Raw genomic sequence first — 15,741 nt, 5'->3', positions numbered from 1 at the left:
CACCCCCGCGCATTTAACCGTTATATGTCTTCCTATTTCTTAATTTTATTATTACTTCCCAAGTAGCAATCAAGAATTGTGATTAAGTCATATATGTCTAAACTTTAGCTAAAGTGAGATTTATCCAAATCAAATAGGACTTATTAGGACTTCATAAATTCATTTCCTTCTTTAATACTATATAGTTTTCAACAAATCCTACTTTAGATAATTTAGAATACACAAAACCAAGTTAAGTATTCACAAAACTATTTAGTCTTATCTCAGCCTAATGTTAAGTCTACAAGTATTCTTTTACTTTACTCAGATTATTTAAAGGCTCACTTAACACTAAATTGATTTAGTGAAGTATCAGTTTAGTCTTGTAAAGTAAAAATTGATTGCCTAGATATACTTAAGGCAATTTTTATTATTTGTTGCTCCTATACAAGACTGTTTTATTCTTTTTTGACTACAATAAGTAAAACATAAGAAAAGTCTATTCAATGGACGATAAAATCGAAATAGAAGCAAGCAAAAAGATGGATGAAGACCAATTAATAAAAGGATCTGGTGGTTTTCGAAGGCAGAATATTAAATACAGAAAATTAACCTGTGATAATGCACATCCCACTGTTTTTGTTAGCGATGCGATATCTTCTTCATTGCCATCATTTTTTTTTTATATCGATTGGTATAACACAATCATTTAATTTTGGCAAAAAAATCGTAAATTCCTGTTTTTCAAATCCGATCCAGCGTGTGGCGGCCCAGGTACCTACGTCTCGCACAAATCTTCTCCAAAATGACTAAGCTAGTCTAACCTAGTCTAAGCGCACGGCAAGACTACACCATGAAAAATCGAGTTTTATATTAAAACCTGCTAAGTTCAAATATAAAATTAGGTACCTATTAGTCTAATAATAAATAAATCCAATCAAAAACATAAATGTGAAATGAGAGCCAAGTTCAATATTATGCAATGCTTTGGTTGTTGACTTCAACGACAAAAGAAGTGAGATCTAAATGCGTGCCAAGTTCAATAGTCAGTCCTGAAAATTATTTATAAGTAACAGTATAACATATCATATCTTCTTATAACATAAGATAATATATTGTAGCCTAAGGTCTGTCTTATTGTAGGTAAGTACATATCTTCGTAACGCGTGGGTCCTTTTAAAAGGACAAATTCAAAACTAAAAGTCGACTTTATAGGTATAAAACATTTGAATACCTATTAAGCTCGTTTAAGATTCACGTTAAGTTAAAAAAAAAATATATGCCAGTAAAATGGATGAGAGTTGTGTTGTATCGTGGGCGAAAAGCTGACAACCTATCACCGCTAAACACATGTTCCAACTTGCTTACCTACCCTTAAAGTACTTGTCGAATGTGGCATCAAGTGGTTTTATGATCACTTAGTGCTCTGCCTACCCCGATAGGGCATACAGGCGTGATTGTATGTTATGTTAAGTTAATCTACATACCTACCACAAAAAGACCGGCTGTCATGAGTTTTGATTACTTACTGATTCTTACATCTATAGTTAGGTACAGGCACTAATTAGGTATTTATGTTAAGCGTTCATGATGGAATCTAATTATTAAAAAGTTGCCAGTTTTTTTTATTTTTTCCTTTATATTCATCTAATTACCTATCTGCATACCAAATTTTAACTCTCTAGGTCATCTGGAACTGGGTTAGAGTTTTGATAAAAATGAGTCAGTCAGTCAGTCAGTCAATGATAAAAATGAGGATTTTGGACATATCTAAATAACCGTTTGAGATAAGCTTATGAAATTTAGAACACTTATATATGTATCTCACAAGTTTCAATATATGAGCCAAATTTGATACGTTTATGTGAAATAGTTTTTGATTTATGAGGGGGTCAAAAGTGGCTCCAAATGGTTCGTGTAATAATACACACGGTGCGGCTCGCCAGTTCTATTTCTTGAACTTGGCTTGACATGCTAACGCGTGTCTAGATACTTTTCTTTCTTCTTTCATTCTTTCTTTTAATAATTTTAAAAATGTACCTATTTTTAACTAAGCTTTATTCACTTGTGTATGGTTAAATGCATTTAAAGTGGACATTAGATTCGATTCCTTTATTTTTTTAGCTTGATAAAGACATCGGGAATTCGGCCGCCTTTTTTAACAATAATGTTTTAGGTGGGATTAGAAACTACCGCGCACACACACGACGTTAATCAAATTGCAAGGGTTCTTCGTGTATACAATATTCAAAGGATACTCGTAATTTTTTACAATAATCACATTGTTTTGGCAATTAGAAGCGCGGTGATCGTACCTACTTTGCGTCAGCGAACCATGTAGGTACCTATGAGAATGTATGCGCGGAGACTCATTAGCAAATTGAGTTTATGTTTGTTAGTTCCAATTGTGATAAATATTAAATAATTAAGTAAATCACATTCCTATCCAAGTAAGAACTCAGCATAACAATATTTTTTTATCTTCCACGAGTCGAAAAACTTACCTCTCAAACAAACATACTTTCCATAGGTTTTAAGCTTGTTCGATTTTAATTGTTACTTGTTACATAGATGATTCTGGCACAGAATAAACAAACATGATTTTACGACATTACTTTACTAAATCAAAATAGAGGATCACTTAAGATATAAGAGTTTTAAGTAGGAATTCACTAAATACTTTTTGTCTTAAGTTGGTATACTCCTAGACAATTGAAGTAAAATTTATCTTAACTAGTACTTGATGAAGTGCAACTTGACTTTACTTTTCTAAACTGATTCTTACGAAATCAATTGTTTCTAAAGTCTTACTTCATTTAGAAAAATATTACTTAACGCCATTTTGCACTTACAGGAAGAAAACATGTAATATTTTTTTGACAATATTATCGTCAAAAACTGAAGTAAATTAATATATATTTCTGTTGTAGTAAAAATTACTGCGTTCAGCTGTCACATATTAATAGAAAATGAATTTCTCTATACTATATGTCACCATTTTTTTTATTTGCTGTATAATCAATCCAAATTTTATTATTATTTTTCTGGTATATTAAAGGCCCTTCTGTTTTTTAACACTTTCTATCGATTTTACACGAGAAACAATCATGCGTTTATAATTTCCTGTATGTGAAACGGCAGAATAACCTTTTGTTAAAACAACTTAACAAATATTTTAGACGCCATTTTCTTACAGACTTCATTTCTTGTGTTAATATAAATGTTCGCCATTATATTCTAAAATAAAGACGCGTGAAGTAAAAATCGTTTTAGTATGACCTGAAGTTTTACTTCGTTAAGTTACAATTGACTCAGTGCAATTCAATCCTATAGTCTTAACTAAGTATTGTAGATATCTTCAAGTATACATTCTTGGTATTAAGTGATACTACAAGAATTCTAAGTTTAGAATATGCAAGAACATTGTCTAAAGTAGGGTTTAAGTCTGACTTAGCGTTGTCTTAAGTCTGTCTTGTATAAGAGTTAAAGTATGTGCCCACTTTTACTAAACTGTATCTTCAAGATATCTTGAGGGATATCTTGGAGACCTATAAGACTTATCCAAGACAAGGGTTTGATTTAGTCTACTTGCCTTCAAGATATCTACAATTCTCATTTAAGACAATCGGTTGCTACTTGGGTTATTTGTACGCCATATTTGTAATTGTAACCGCGGCAAAGTGAACAGTTTTCCCGAGCTTTTTATATGGGTTCTTAAGGAATAACGACTTTAGGTAGTATTGGAAATAAAATGTAGAATCGGAATAAAAAATCAAAGTCTACTTATTTCAGTGAGATGTGAAAGTACAAGTGGGGGAGGAACAATGTCAATTAGCGCCTACTAAATAAAAATAGCAATCCGTCTTCATTCTGTTGGAATTAATAAATATGAACAGGCGTCGATCCCCAACAATATGCATCTAGCAACCAACCAAATCACCTACCAGCTCATATTATAATAAGATTTTTTTTTTCTCCCACTAGCGTCTCCAAAGAAGTCAGAAGAGAAGGTGGAAAGCTGCGGGCGGCGGCTGCGTCGCTGGTGCCGCAGCCGCCGCTGCCAGTTATGGAGACTGTTGCTGCTACCCTTCATTCCCATCCTGGCGCTCATCGTGCAGACCACACTCTCTCTCAAGAGCAGCATCACCAATGGACGAGATGTTGCTGACGTGGAAGAACAGGTACATCAAATTCAAATTATTTACTTCAGACAATTCACAATTCCATAAATTAATGGGGTTCCTCCCGAAATTTTCTTTCACCGCTGAGTCTTCACAGAAAATTATTACTTTTTTTAAATAAAATAGGTTTGCGTTAAACCACAGTCTTACCTGATGGTAAGTGACGATGTGGGCTCATCGTGCAGACCACACTCTCTCTCAAGAGCAGCATCACCAATGGACGAGATGTTGCTGACGTGGAAGAACAGGTACATCAAATTCAAATTATTTACTTCAGACAATTCACAATTCCATAAATTAATGGGGTTCCTCCCGAAATTTTCTTTCACCGCTGAGTCTTCACAGAAAATTATTACTTTTTTTAAATAAAATAGGTTTGCGTTAAACCACAGTCTTACCTGATGGTAAGTGACGATGTGGTCTAGGGTAGATCACGCTTACCTAGCAAATGCCTATTCACTCTAGTCTTGAAGACTCCCATATTATAACGAGTTAGAAAAACAGACGACGGTAAACAGTTCCAGTATTTTGCTGTTCGCTTCAAAATGCCTGTGCTGGGGTCTTAACAAAAATTCTAATAAGTGTCTAATTTAATTTGTATCTTTATGACCTACTGATAGAATAGAAATGTTTTATTGCGACCATGTATTGTGTTCGTACAAATTGTGGTGTTATAAAAATACAGAAGTAAGTATTATAGTATCAACATGGACCCGGTAAGGGCACTGCAACTGGTAGAGAGGACAACATACTTAATTATTAGTCAGCGATACTACTTGTATTTATTATACTTACTATATTTTAACAGATATCATTTGGAAAGCCCCTTATTTATGGCCCACGTCGTAACCCTTCACAATAAGTATTCTTTTTATTACACGAAGATACACTCTATTCGATTCGAGAGGTGAGGCAAACAAACAACCTCGTTTTACACAGACACTACACATTGACATTATCGTACACGCGCATCTGTGTGTGTGACGTCTGACGCCATACTTAAACTATAGGGGTAAGGTCTTCTTCTTCTATCGTGTGGGTTGTGAGGTGGATTACCAACCTCATCAACCCCGGTGTAAGGGTTACTATTGAGCCGCCAAAGGCCCCTGACATGGCTCATGTAACGCCTACTTACTTACATCAGTAAGTAGTAACCGGGACCAACGGCTTAACGTGCCTTCCGAAGCACGGATCATCTTACTTTCGGACAATCAGGTGATCAGCCTGTAATGTCCTAACCAAACTAGGGATCACAAAGTGATTTTTGTGATATCTCCCCACCGGGATTCGAACCCGGGGCCTCCGGATCGTGAGTCCAACGCTCAACCACTGGACCATGGAGGCCGTTAAGGTAAACGGGGGTAAGGTAAACCTAGCTCAGACGCTGGTGGGGAGCGGAGAGTTGCCGTTCTATACTTTGAATTATTCCTTATTCTATGACAGCGGGCACCAACTACTCACGCAGCAAGCTTCTTATGGGCATAGTGTGTAATTACACCATGTTCAGGAGTACATTGTCTCTTGATTTCCTAGTTGTCTGTTGACATTTAGTGAGACTTCACAGTTCAGTTTGTCCAAAAAGTTATCGTACACGTTACCAAAATGTGCCGAAAAAACTCTCTCTTTTTGACAAAATTGTTAGCTACCTATTTGCGGCTCACGGTGAAATGGTAATACGAGTTTTATTACAATTTCTGTGGTATTAATTAAAACATACTGTAAACCTGATATTCACTAATGAATGTGGAACATGAGGATAATATATTATTTTTCATATTAAATTCGCCTAAAATTTATGAGGATAAAAACTGCCTATTTCTCTCATCAGATGTCGCTACTGTTGAGTGTTCCTTAATTTTGACAGTTCCCCAGAGTAAATAAATGTAATATTGTTTTATACTACTTAGTTTTTACACTATATTCCTACATTTTTATACTATTCATTACATTATAATGACACCTTCAGTGATAGTACTCTGGATATATTTACACCTAAACTTTATAAATTTAAGAATGGCATTCGAGCAACTTTTACTTCTCGTGAGGACTTGATGGTGTATTTAGCTGGGTCATAGATAAATATACGATGCTAATCCAGAAATGGAAGTCTTTCTCATCTGACTATTGTTGAATGTGCTATCTGGTTCTCGCTTCGAAATAAAATCGTCATTACTAGTTTTAGGTTTGAGCTTCTTTTTGATATGTTTACTGCAACCTACCCCCTATGTTTATCATAATTATAACATAAGTGGCTGAATGTGCATGCATGTTTTAATGTTATAGTCTAGTGTTACGTTACACTTAATTATCTAATTTCACGACTGTAACTAGTTATGTATGCCATAAATAAATAAAATAAAAAAATATTCCTTTGCGCATCGTTTAACTAGAAAATTATAGTGTTACTTATAATTTATTCCTTAAAGATCGGAAAGAAGAAAACTTAACAAAAACTTGCCTATGCTTGATTTTGTTTGATTTTTCAATCAAAAATGCCTTTTCCAACTCTTTTTCGTAACTCATCCTTCAGATGGGATACACTCCACGTTGCTCCACATTTTATCACGCATTTTAGCTGGACAGTATGGAGAACTGTCAAACTTTAGGAACACTCAACAGTGCTGCCGCCTACATTTGAGCGTCTATTTTTTATCCTCATTACTATGGTATTAATGAATACATACTGTAAACTTTATATTCACTAATGAATATAGAATTCAAATTCAAATTCAAAAATGTCTTTATTCAGTAGGTAACATAGTTACACTTTGAATCGTCAATTTTACATAACGAACATCTCATCCGCCTAAAACTACTGCACTTTATTACATGAGGGTAATATATTTTTCATTTTATATTCGTCTAAAATTAATTGATGGCCTTTGCCATACAATAATAGGTGTAAGGGTTGTACAGTAAAAGAAAATATTTTATTTCTCTACAAAGCTTTTTATGACTGTTTTTACTTTAAGTACTTATGTTTATGATCTTTATGATCTTTATGCTCTCAATAATTATAAAGAGGTGCGCAGAGGTGTATAGTACATATACCCACTCATAGCCAGCCGGCCAGCTTAAACATAGCCATGTTTAAGTCCCATGTAATAGGGCGCGAGTCTATTGCCATCACAAAATAGGTACGGTCACGAGCATTAATATGTATACACTTTGGTACCATGTCACATTAACTTTTTTGCCAAATTAAACTGTAAGTCTCACTCAATGTCAAATAATGTTAGTCCGACAGAGTCCTAAAGTGGGTACATTATATTACACATGACTGTACATACTTACATCCTTTGTTATTACAAATGCAAAAGCACGCAAAGTTACTGTTAATACAGCGACGTTGACAGTTCTTTACCTCAGTGCGCGATTAGGCGCCGAACTGGCAACACGAGGAAAGCCGTGGTAAAAACTTACAAAAATAGAAGCGAAAAAAGAAGGATGGAACATCATATTTGTAATAAGTAATGACATTGTGCATGTCATCATAGTATAAACGTTTAAATATCGCAGTAAAACCCACCAAAATTATTATTTTAAATTAAAATACACTAAAACAAGTACTCCCGGTAAATCCGAGTCGCAGTATAACCCGACTGCATTACGAAGCACCGCGCGCTAAAATACGTAACAAGACGATACGTACATTCTTAATTTGAGACAATTGTATTGAATGTCTGTGTACAAAAATGCAGCGAAAACTTGGCTATAAAGTATAGCTACAAACAAGCGCAAATCAATGGCAATAAATTACAAAAACGTCAACAAAATTTAAATCAACACTGAAATGTTTATTAAAATGAATCCAATAACAAAATTGAGTGCAAAACAGAACATGTCTAGCAAGCACCTAGCTACGGTTTATAAATTTTCATGAATCCCATCTAAACGGACAGTGACGATGTCACAAACTCGACATTGGATACCGAGGGAGCTGACGTTAGATAGATTAAACAGTTTTTTTGCGTAAAAAGGGGGTAGAATACGATGATTGAGTTTTAGGTGGATGGAAAATACTTTACTCGAAATGGGAAGGAAGATACCTTCCGAAATTGAAATGGATTTAAGTCTTATATCTCACATTGTACCTACGCGTTTTGAACATAGTATAAAGAATGTAGGTATATACTTATTGGTAACTCTTCGCCCCTTACCAATTTGTATTGGCTCTGAACTAGATTCAACTTATATAGTTCCAAATAAAATGAAAAAATAATAAAATAAAAATTGTATATTGTCATAGAAAAAGATCGACACAACATAGGATACACAAATGCTACAGAAGTATAACCCTGCTACCTGAACTAGGAGACCTGTATCTCAGGAAGCAGTGTTCAGCAATTACATCTTTTATAACGTCAGTTGAGGCAGACCATTGTTAAACTCAATTTATTTGACAATAAACTGTGGTTAAATAAGAACAAATAAACATCCATTTTGTATGTTAATTGTGTTTGTGTGTGTATGTGTACGTATATATGAGTGTGTGTGTTAATGTGTGGCTGGCTGTGTGAGTGCTTGCGTTAGCCCTACGACTTAAATGTAGTCTTGGGTTTGTAGGGAGCGCTGGTAAATTGTAATAAAACCCCACACAAACAATTGAATGAACTGTATTACTTAGGATATTAAATAAATTACAAGATCCATACATTGAGACGCGTTAGCTTGCTCGCGCTAGAGATGTGACTGACCATAAATGGTAGACTATTAGGTATGTCCCATACAGGGTTCAGAAAATGCTATCATGCGATAGCAGCTTCCACTAACGCGTATACGTGTGCAATTATGTATTAAAAATAAAATATTAAATTAAAAACATAATGCCAATTATATATTTTGTCAACATGTCAATAGAGTACTTTATTACCTCTACGTTGGCAACGTATTTGTACGTTTTGTTTTTGACATAACTCACTGCAGATAGCAGTCACTACTTGGCCAGAAGACGCGACGTAAAACTCCACCAACGTACAGTAGAACATGAAAATTTGGTTAACATTATAATCATGGCCTCATCATATTAAATTTAAACAGGATTTATTTTCCCTAGACACCAAAGTGTCAAATAGTGTCAGAATTTAAATATCTGGGGCATTGGGTCACTGCATCGCAAAATGATGACATGGACATAGAGAGGGAACGTAGGGCGTTGTCAGTGAGGAGTAATATGTTGATTCGTAGGTTTGCTCGGTGTACTAAAGAAGTAAAAATTACATTGTTTAAGGCATACTGCCAATCTTTTTACACCTGCAGCATATGGATCAACTTTACTCAAAAAGCTTACAGCGCTCTGCGGGTCCTATATAACAATGTGTTTAGATCATTGTTGGGGCTTCCACGTTACTGTAGTGCGTCTGCAATGTTTGCTGATGCGCATACTGATGGCTTCCATGCTATCGTTCGCAAGCGAGTCAGTTCCCTAATAACGAGAGTACGTGGCAGCGCCAACAGTCTTCTAAGAATCGTAGCAGAGAGGATGGATGGCCCATTCTGGAAACACTGGGTTATGACTCACGTGTTACCTATACGCCGTGTGGCCAAGTAATGTCATTTAATTTAATATACTAACATAGTTCGTAAGTCTCTATTGTTTAACTAACATTATATGGATGCAGAATCTGAAATAAATATTTTATTATTATTATTATTAAAGTACACTTGACAAGAATAACATTTCAGGAAAATATATACATAACAGCTTTAAGGAAAGTCTTACTAGTCAATTTACGCCAAGCCGACCAATTAAGTCCAATTTGAAGTGAAGTGTTAACCAAATATTTAAATCTTGCCATCAAACCACCTTCGCTGTCACCTGAGATATTCTAAGAACGCGTTTCTTTTAAATAACCAATAATAGACTTTCCAGGCTAAGTTCCCCAAAAATAATATAGATGGCGCTGTGGAGATTTGATGTGGTAATTATTTATTTTCCCATTTAATATTCAAAAATACAATCTAATGGCAGAAGCATATATAAAAATAATTGTTGCTTGATTGAATCACATTATATATAGATTCGGGAGGAGCTCGGTGGCGCAGCGGTTAACGCGCTCGGTCTGCGATTGTTGAAGTAAAGCAACTTTCGCAAAGGCCGGTCATTGGATGGGTGACCACAAAAAAAAAAAGTTTTCATTTCGAGCTCCTCCGTGCTTCGGAAGGCACGTTAAGCCGTTGGTCCCGGCTGCATTAGCAGTCGTCAATAACCATCAATCCGCACTGGGCCCGCTTGATGGTTTAAGGCCCGATCTCCCTACCCATCCATAGGGAAGGCCCGTGCCCCAGCAGTGGGGACGTTAATGGGCTGATGATGATGATGATGATGATATATAGAATTATGTTGCTACATTGTTTCTTTTTATTTGGTTCAGAATATATGTGGAAGACGTAATTGTGCCTGGGTGTGAAAAAGGTCATAATTTATAACCAAAAACAAAGAAGAATGTGTATGTCTGTTATCCATAAAATTGGAAGGTTAAACGTCGGAAATTTGGACCCCGATACCGACCCCGCCGGCGTGGTCGACGATTTCCCTCATTCAGCGCTTATCGCTATCGACCCACTAGGGTCGATTAATTCTTTCAAATATTTTTCCTCTCAGACGACGCCCTGAGCCGAGGTTCGCGCCCAACTGGGCACCCTCAGGCCTGTTGTCTTAAATGTTGTACCGGGTGAGAGCCTTCAGCGCTCCCCATTTGTCCGGCCAAGTAGTTAATGCCATCTGCGGCAAATCTACAATAAGTCACGTCAAAAAAAAAAAAAAAAAGTCGGAAATTAGTTACAGCGCCATCTATAGGTATTGTTTTTGAGGAACAAGTCTGGAAAGTCTCTCATTGAAACTTTAAATTTTGAAATTTCATTAATAGCATCGCTACTTATTATTATTAATAACTCATACTGGGCATGAGTATCTGTTAGTGTCCGTCAGTCAGTACCTTTTTCTTCTTCTATCGTGTGGATTGTGAGGTGAATTACCAACCCCATCAACCCTGGTGTCTGGGTTATTACTGAGCCGCCATAGGCCCCTGACATGACTCATGTAACGACTACGTACTTACATCAGTAAGTAATAACCGGGTCCAACAGCTTAACGTGCCTTCCGAAGCACGGATCTTTTTACTTTTTGGACAATCAAGTGATCAGCCTGTAATGTCCTAACCAAACTAGGGATCACAAGGTGATTTTTGTGATTTGTCCCCACCGGGATTCGAACCCGGGGCCTCCGGATTGTGAGCACTGCGCTCAACCACTGGACTACGGAGGCCGTTAGTCAGTACCTTGAAAACACATATACAGGGTGCTAGTGACATCGTAACTAAAACTTGAGGGATGATTTAAACCATGATTCTGAGTTAATATCGAGTGGTGTTGTTAGTCTAAGAGAAAGCTCGATATGGTGTGGATACTTAGTTCATCTTGCGATGGATATATCTCTGACTACCCCATTGGGATGTAGTGGGTAAGCTTATCATCATCATCACCAGCCCATTAACGTCCCCACTGCTGGGGCACGGGCCTTCCCTATGGATGGATAGAGAGATCGGGCCTTAAACCATCACGTGGGCCCAGTGCGGATTGATGGTTATTAACGACTGCTAGTGCAGCCGGGACCAACGGCTTAACGTGGCTTTCGAAGCACGGAGGAGCTCGAGATGAAAACTTTTTTTTTGTGGTCACCCATCCTATGACCGGCCTTTGCGAAAGTTGCTTAACTTCAACAATCGCAGACCGAGCGCCACCGAGCTCCTCGGTGCTTGGGTGAGCTTATATATAGACTTATCTAACATAACAACCTCTCACAATAGAATAATACCTTCAGTTTGGTCGTCTACTTTAACATGCACGTAAACATCCTGTATAAGTCCCACTGCTGAGCACAGACTTTCCCCTCACTCTACCGGAGGGAGTGTGGAGCATACTTCACTCTACCACGATGCTTCAGTATACACTCTTAGCTGGCTATGTTTAAATCTCATGTAATAAGGGGCGAGTCTATTGCCACCAATAAATAGGCACATACCTCCTTTGTTATTCCAAATTCAAAAGCAATAAACATATACGCCTGTATACGTCCCACTGCTGAGCACAGACTTTCCCCTCACTCTATTGGAGGGTGTGTGGAGCATACTCCACTCTACCACGATGCTCCAGTACGGGTTGGTAGAAATCTACATAATTACGCTTTTTTCCTAAGGAAAGAATTACTCGCGCTCCCATTTATACGATTTACTCCAGGATCAGTTTATCGACAGGTACTTTTTTATGGATCCAATTACTATTCGATCTTCGAACCCGAACGAAAAATCAGGCCAATTGGGTAGTTTCCTAGGTCAAAGATAAATTATCAAATTCAATTTACTAAATAAAGACAGATGTAAACTTTCCTTTTTCCTATTTAACTTAATTATGAATTATTATTTGTTAAGGATCTCTCAATGCGTCTTATTGGGGCTTCGGGAGATGCTAGGGCTGGTAGTTATTTCTGTCAGAGAATTAGCCTGGCGATTCAGAGGGGTAAGACTTTCGCCGTTGAACACGTGACATCAATTCATATGAACGAATTGGACATGTGCCGCGTCAAATCTTTTTTTTTCTTTTTTCGGAAAATATATCACTATAATACGTACTTACTTTGTTGCTCACAAACAGAACATACAAAAAAATATGCCACAACTAAATAAACTACAGTACAAATGGACTTAAAAAAACGGTTGTTTTTTGTTTTTACATTTGCACCGTAGTTTGGTTAGTAGTGTAAACGCCTGCCTAGGCAGATTTACTTAACAGGCTTGTTTAAGGCTCTACCTCACTAGGACACCATGGTAGCTCCACCACCGTCGCACCACCAACAAAATACAAAATGTATACAGTTGTATACAAAGTACCGAATCCCGAATAATTTCCCGCTGGTGGCGCGACATTGGGCGGAAGGCAAGAGGGAAACCACTGCCCTATTTTTCCCTAAAAAGTAGCATGGAAAATGCTGCACCGACAAGAGCGTGGCTCTTAAATTGATGATGATGATGATGATGACGCGACCACGGAATAGAAGAAAGAGGGCTTCTTCTATTCCATGGGCGCGACTACGAGTTTAAGGCTATATCATGGGCACGTTATGTCTCTTCGAGAAAATATTTTTTTAGATATTTTGTTATCTCTCTCTCTATTTAAGAGCTGCGCTCTTGTCGGTGGAGTAACCGCCATTCCTCTCTTCTTCCCGCCAAAACCTTCACCTCCCGATACGACACGACCTGCACCTTCTCTTTTAATTGTTTCATAAATGTTATCCTAGGTGTTATGCACTTCATCATTTCCACAAATAAACGACTAGCTTTTCCTCTTACATAAGTAGGTTTCCAGGACTGAAACATACCTGGGGAGGTATGAGTGTACATACTATACACCTCCACCTACCCCCTCGGGGGATACAGGCGTGATGTCTATGTTATGTTATAAGTAGGTATGGATGTGTAGACAGCACCCATTATATTTTAGGGTCCGCCACACATTTGATATTCAAGCACTATAGCAAGATTTCCATAGTAATAGGCCTAAATTAATGTATCTACATGAAATTGAATACTTGTCTGAAGATGCGGATAAACAACAGAAGTATATTAGTTAGTTAGGTTAGGTTAGCTATTTTAACCTCGGGCAACTAGACGTGGTCTGGGATCCCACCCCGGCAACTAGACGTGGGCTGGGATCCCACCCCGGCAACTAGACGTGTGAGGTAGGATCTCACCCTGGCAACTGGACGTGGGCTGGAAACCCACCCCGGCAACTAGACGTGGGGTAGGATCCTACTGCGGTAACTGGACATGTTCTGGAATCCCACCCCGGCAACTACACGTGGGCTGGGATCCCACCTCGGAAAATAGACGTGGGCTGGGATCCCACCCCGGCAACTAGACGTGAGGTAGGATCTCACCCTGGCACTGGACGTGGGCTGGAAACCCACCCCGGCAACTAGACGTGGGGTAGGATCCTACTGCGGCAACCGGACGTGGGCTGGAATCCCACCCCGGCAACTACACGTGGGCTGGGATCCCACCTCGGAAAATAGACGTGGGGTGGGATCCCACCGTGGCAACTAGATGTGAGGTAGGGTCCCACCAGGCAACTAAATGTGGTCTGGAATTTCACCCCTACGTCGATAATATATTATCCCACCAGCTAGCACGAAGCGTTCCGCTTTCTCGTTTTAAGGTCTCCTCGTCTTGTCTAAGGTCTGGAATTCTCTATCCGCGAATCTGTTTCCCAAATAAACACCTTCTGAACCTCTTCAAGGCAAGAGTGAATAAACACTTCCTGGGTAAGCATGTACCATAGCCGGCCACATCTTCCATAAAAAAGATACAACGATAATAATAAATGAATTCAATTTCAAATATTTTGATTGCATTTTTTTATTTTTAAGGCAGTTAAGCTTTACTTTTATAACACATTTATTTTGTTTCTTTACTGGTAGACTTATGGAGAGGACGTTTGTGTCCTTAAACAATCCTTTATCCGTATTTTACGTCAATGTTTAAATTTTTTTCTTTTCCTTTCACCCAACCGTGTTTTCTATAAAAATAGCGCTAACTCCTGTACATACCATCTAATTTTATTTTAGGTTGTACTTGTCATTTTCTAATCCGCCGAAAACGAAATAAACGAATGATTGACAGTTCTTAATTTTAAAATGAATGTGTGAATGAATGAATAACCCGGACGAATCAAATAGATATCTTGTTGGTATGCTACCTGTTTGACGTGTGCTGTCAACTTTATTCTGTCGAGTTATTGGCCAATATAAAATTTCGGGAGGGATTTTTAAATTTCTGCCTTCTTCTTATCGTGTGGGTTGTGAGGCTGGAATACCAGCCTCATCAACCCTGGTGTCAGGGTTATGATTGAGCCGCCAAAGGCCCCTGACATGGCTCATGTAACGACAACTTACTTACATCAGTAAGTAGTAACCGGGACCAACGGCTTAACGTGCCTTCCGAAGCACGGATCATCTTACTTTCGGACAATCAGGTGATCAGCCTGTAATTTCTGCCTTAAATTGACGTTTGTTCCATAAATATGCCAGTTGATTGCCCGTCTCTATCCTTTTCGGTGGATGGTGTCTACAGCATAGAGCAACACGGACCTCTGCGGACCGGTGTCTATAGGCATTAGAACTATTAAATTAGACTAGTTAAACACAAAAGAGATCGCAAAAATAATAATTAGATGCTATAATAAGGGTCTACCTTACAGCGATTATACGGGCCATATTCATAGCAAGGCCGTACTTGTCAGAATATTACGTTGCATGAACAGTTTAATTATTTCAGCTGTCTGCGCTTGAATATAACACTGCAATTAACTGCATATTGTGTTTCCACACAGAGCTCTAATGAAAACTCGTGTAAACCCACCTTTATGAAATTATATTACTATTATGCTTCTCTACTCTTACAAAGGGTATTGCGGTTTAAAAAGGTATTCAATTTTAGTCTAAGTATATGTATATGTAGATTTTGTCGTACTTACACCCCGGAAGTACGTACAGGTAGCCATACAAGTACTTATGGGTGGTAGTGAC

This window comes from Pectinophora gossypiella, chromosome 13 (assembly GCF_024362695.1).
Source record: "Pectinophora gossypiella chromosome 13, ilPecGoss1.1, whole genome shotgun sequence".
Taxonomy (NCBI): Eukaryota; Metazoa; Arthropoda; class Insecta; order Lepidoptera; family Gelechiidae; genus Pectinophora; species Pectinophora gossypiella.
This window is presented reverse-complemented; position numbering follows the sequence as displayed.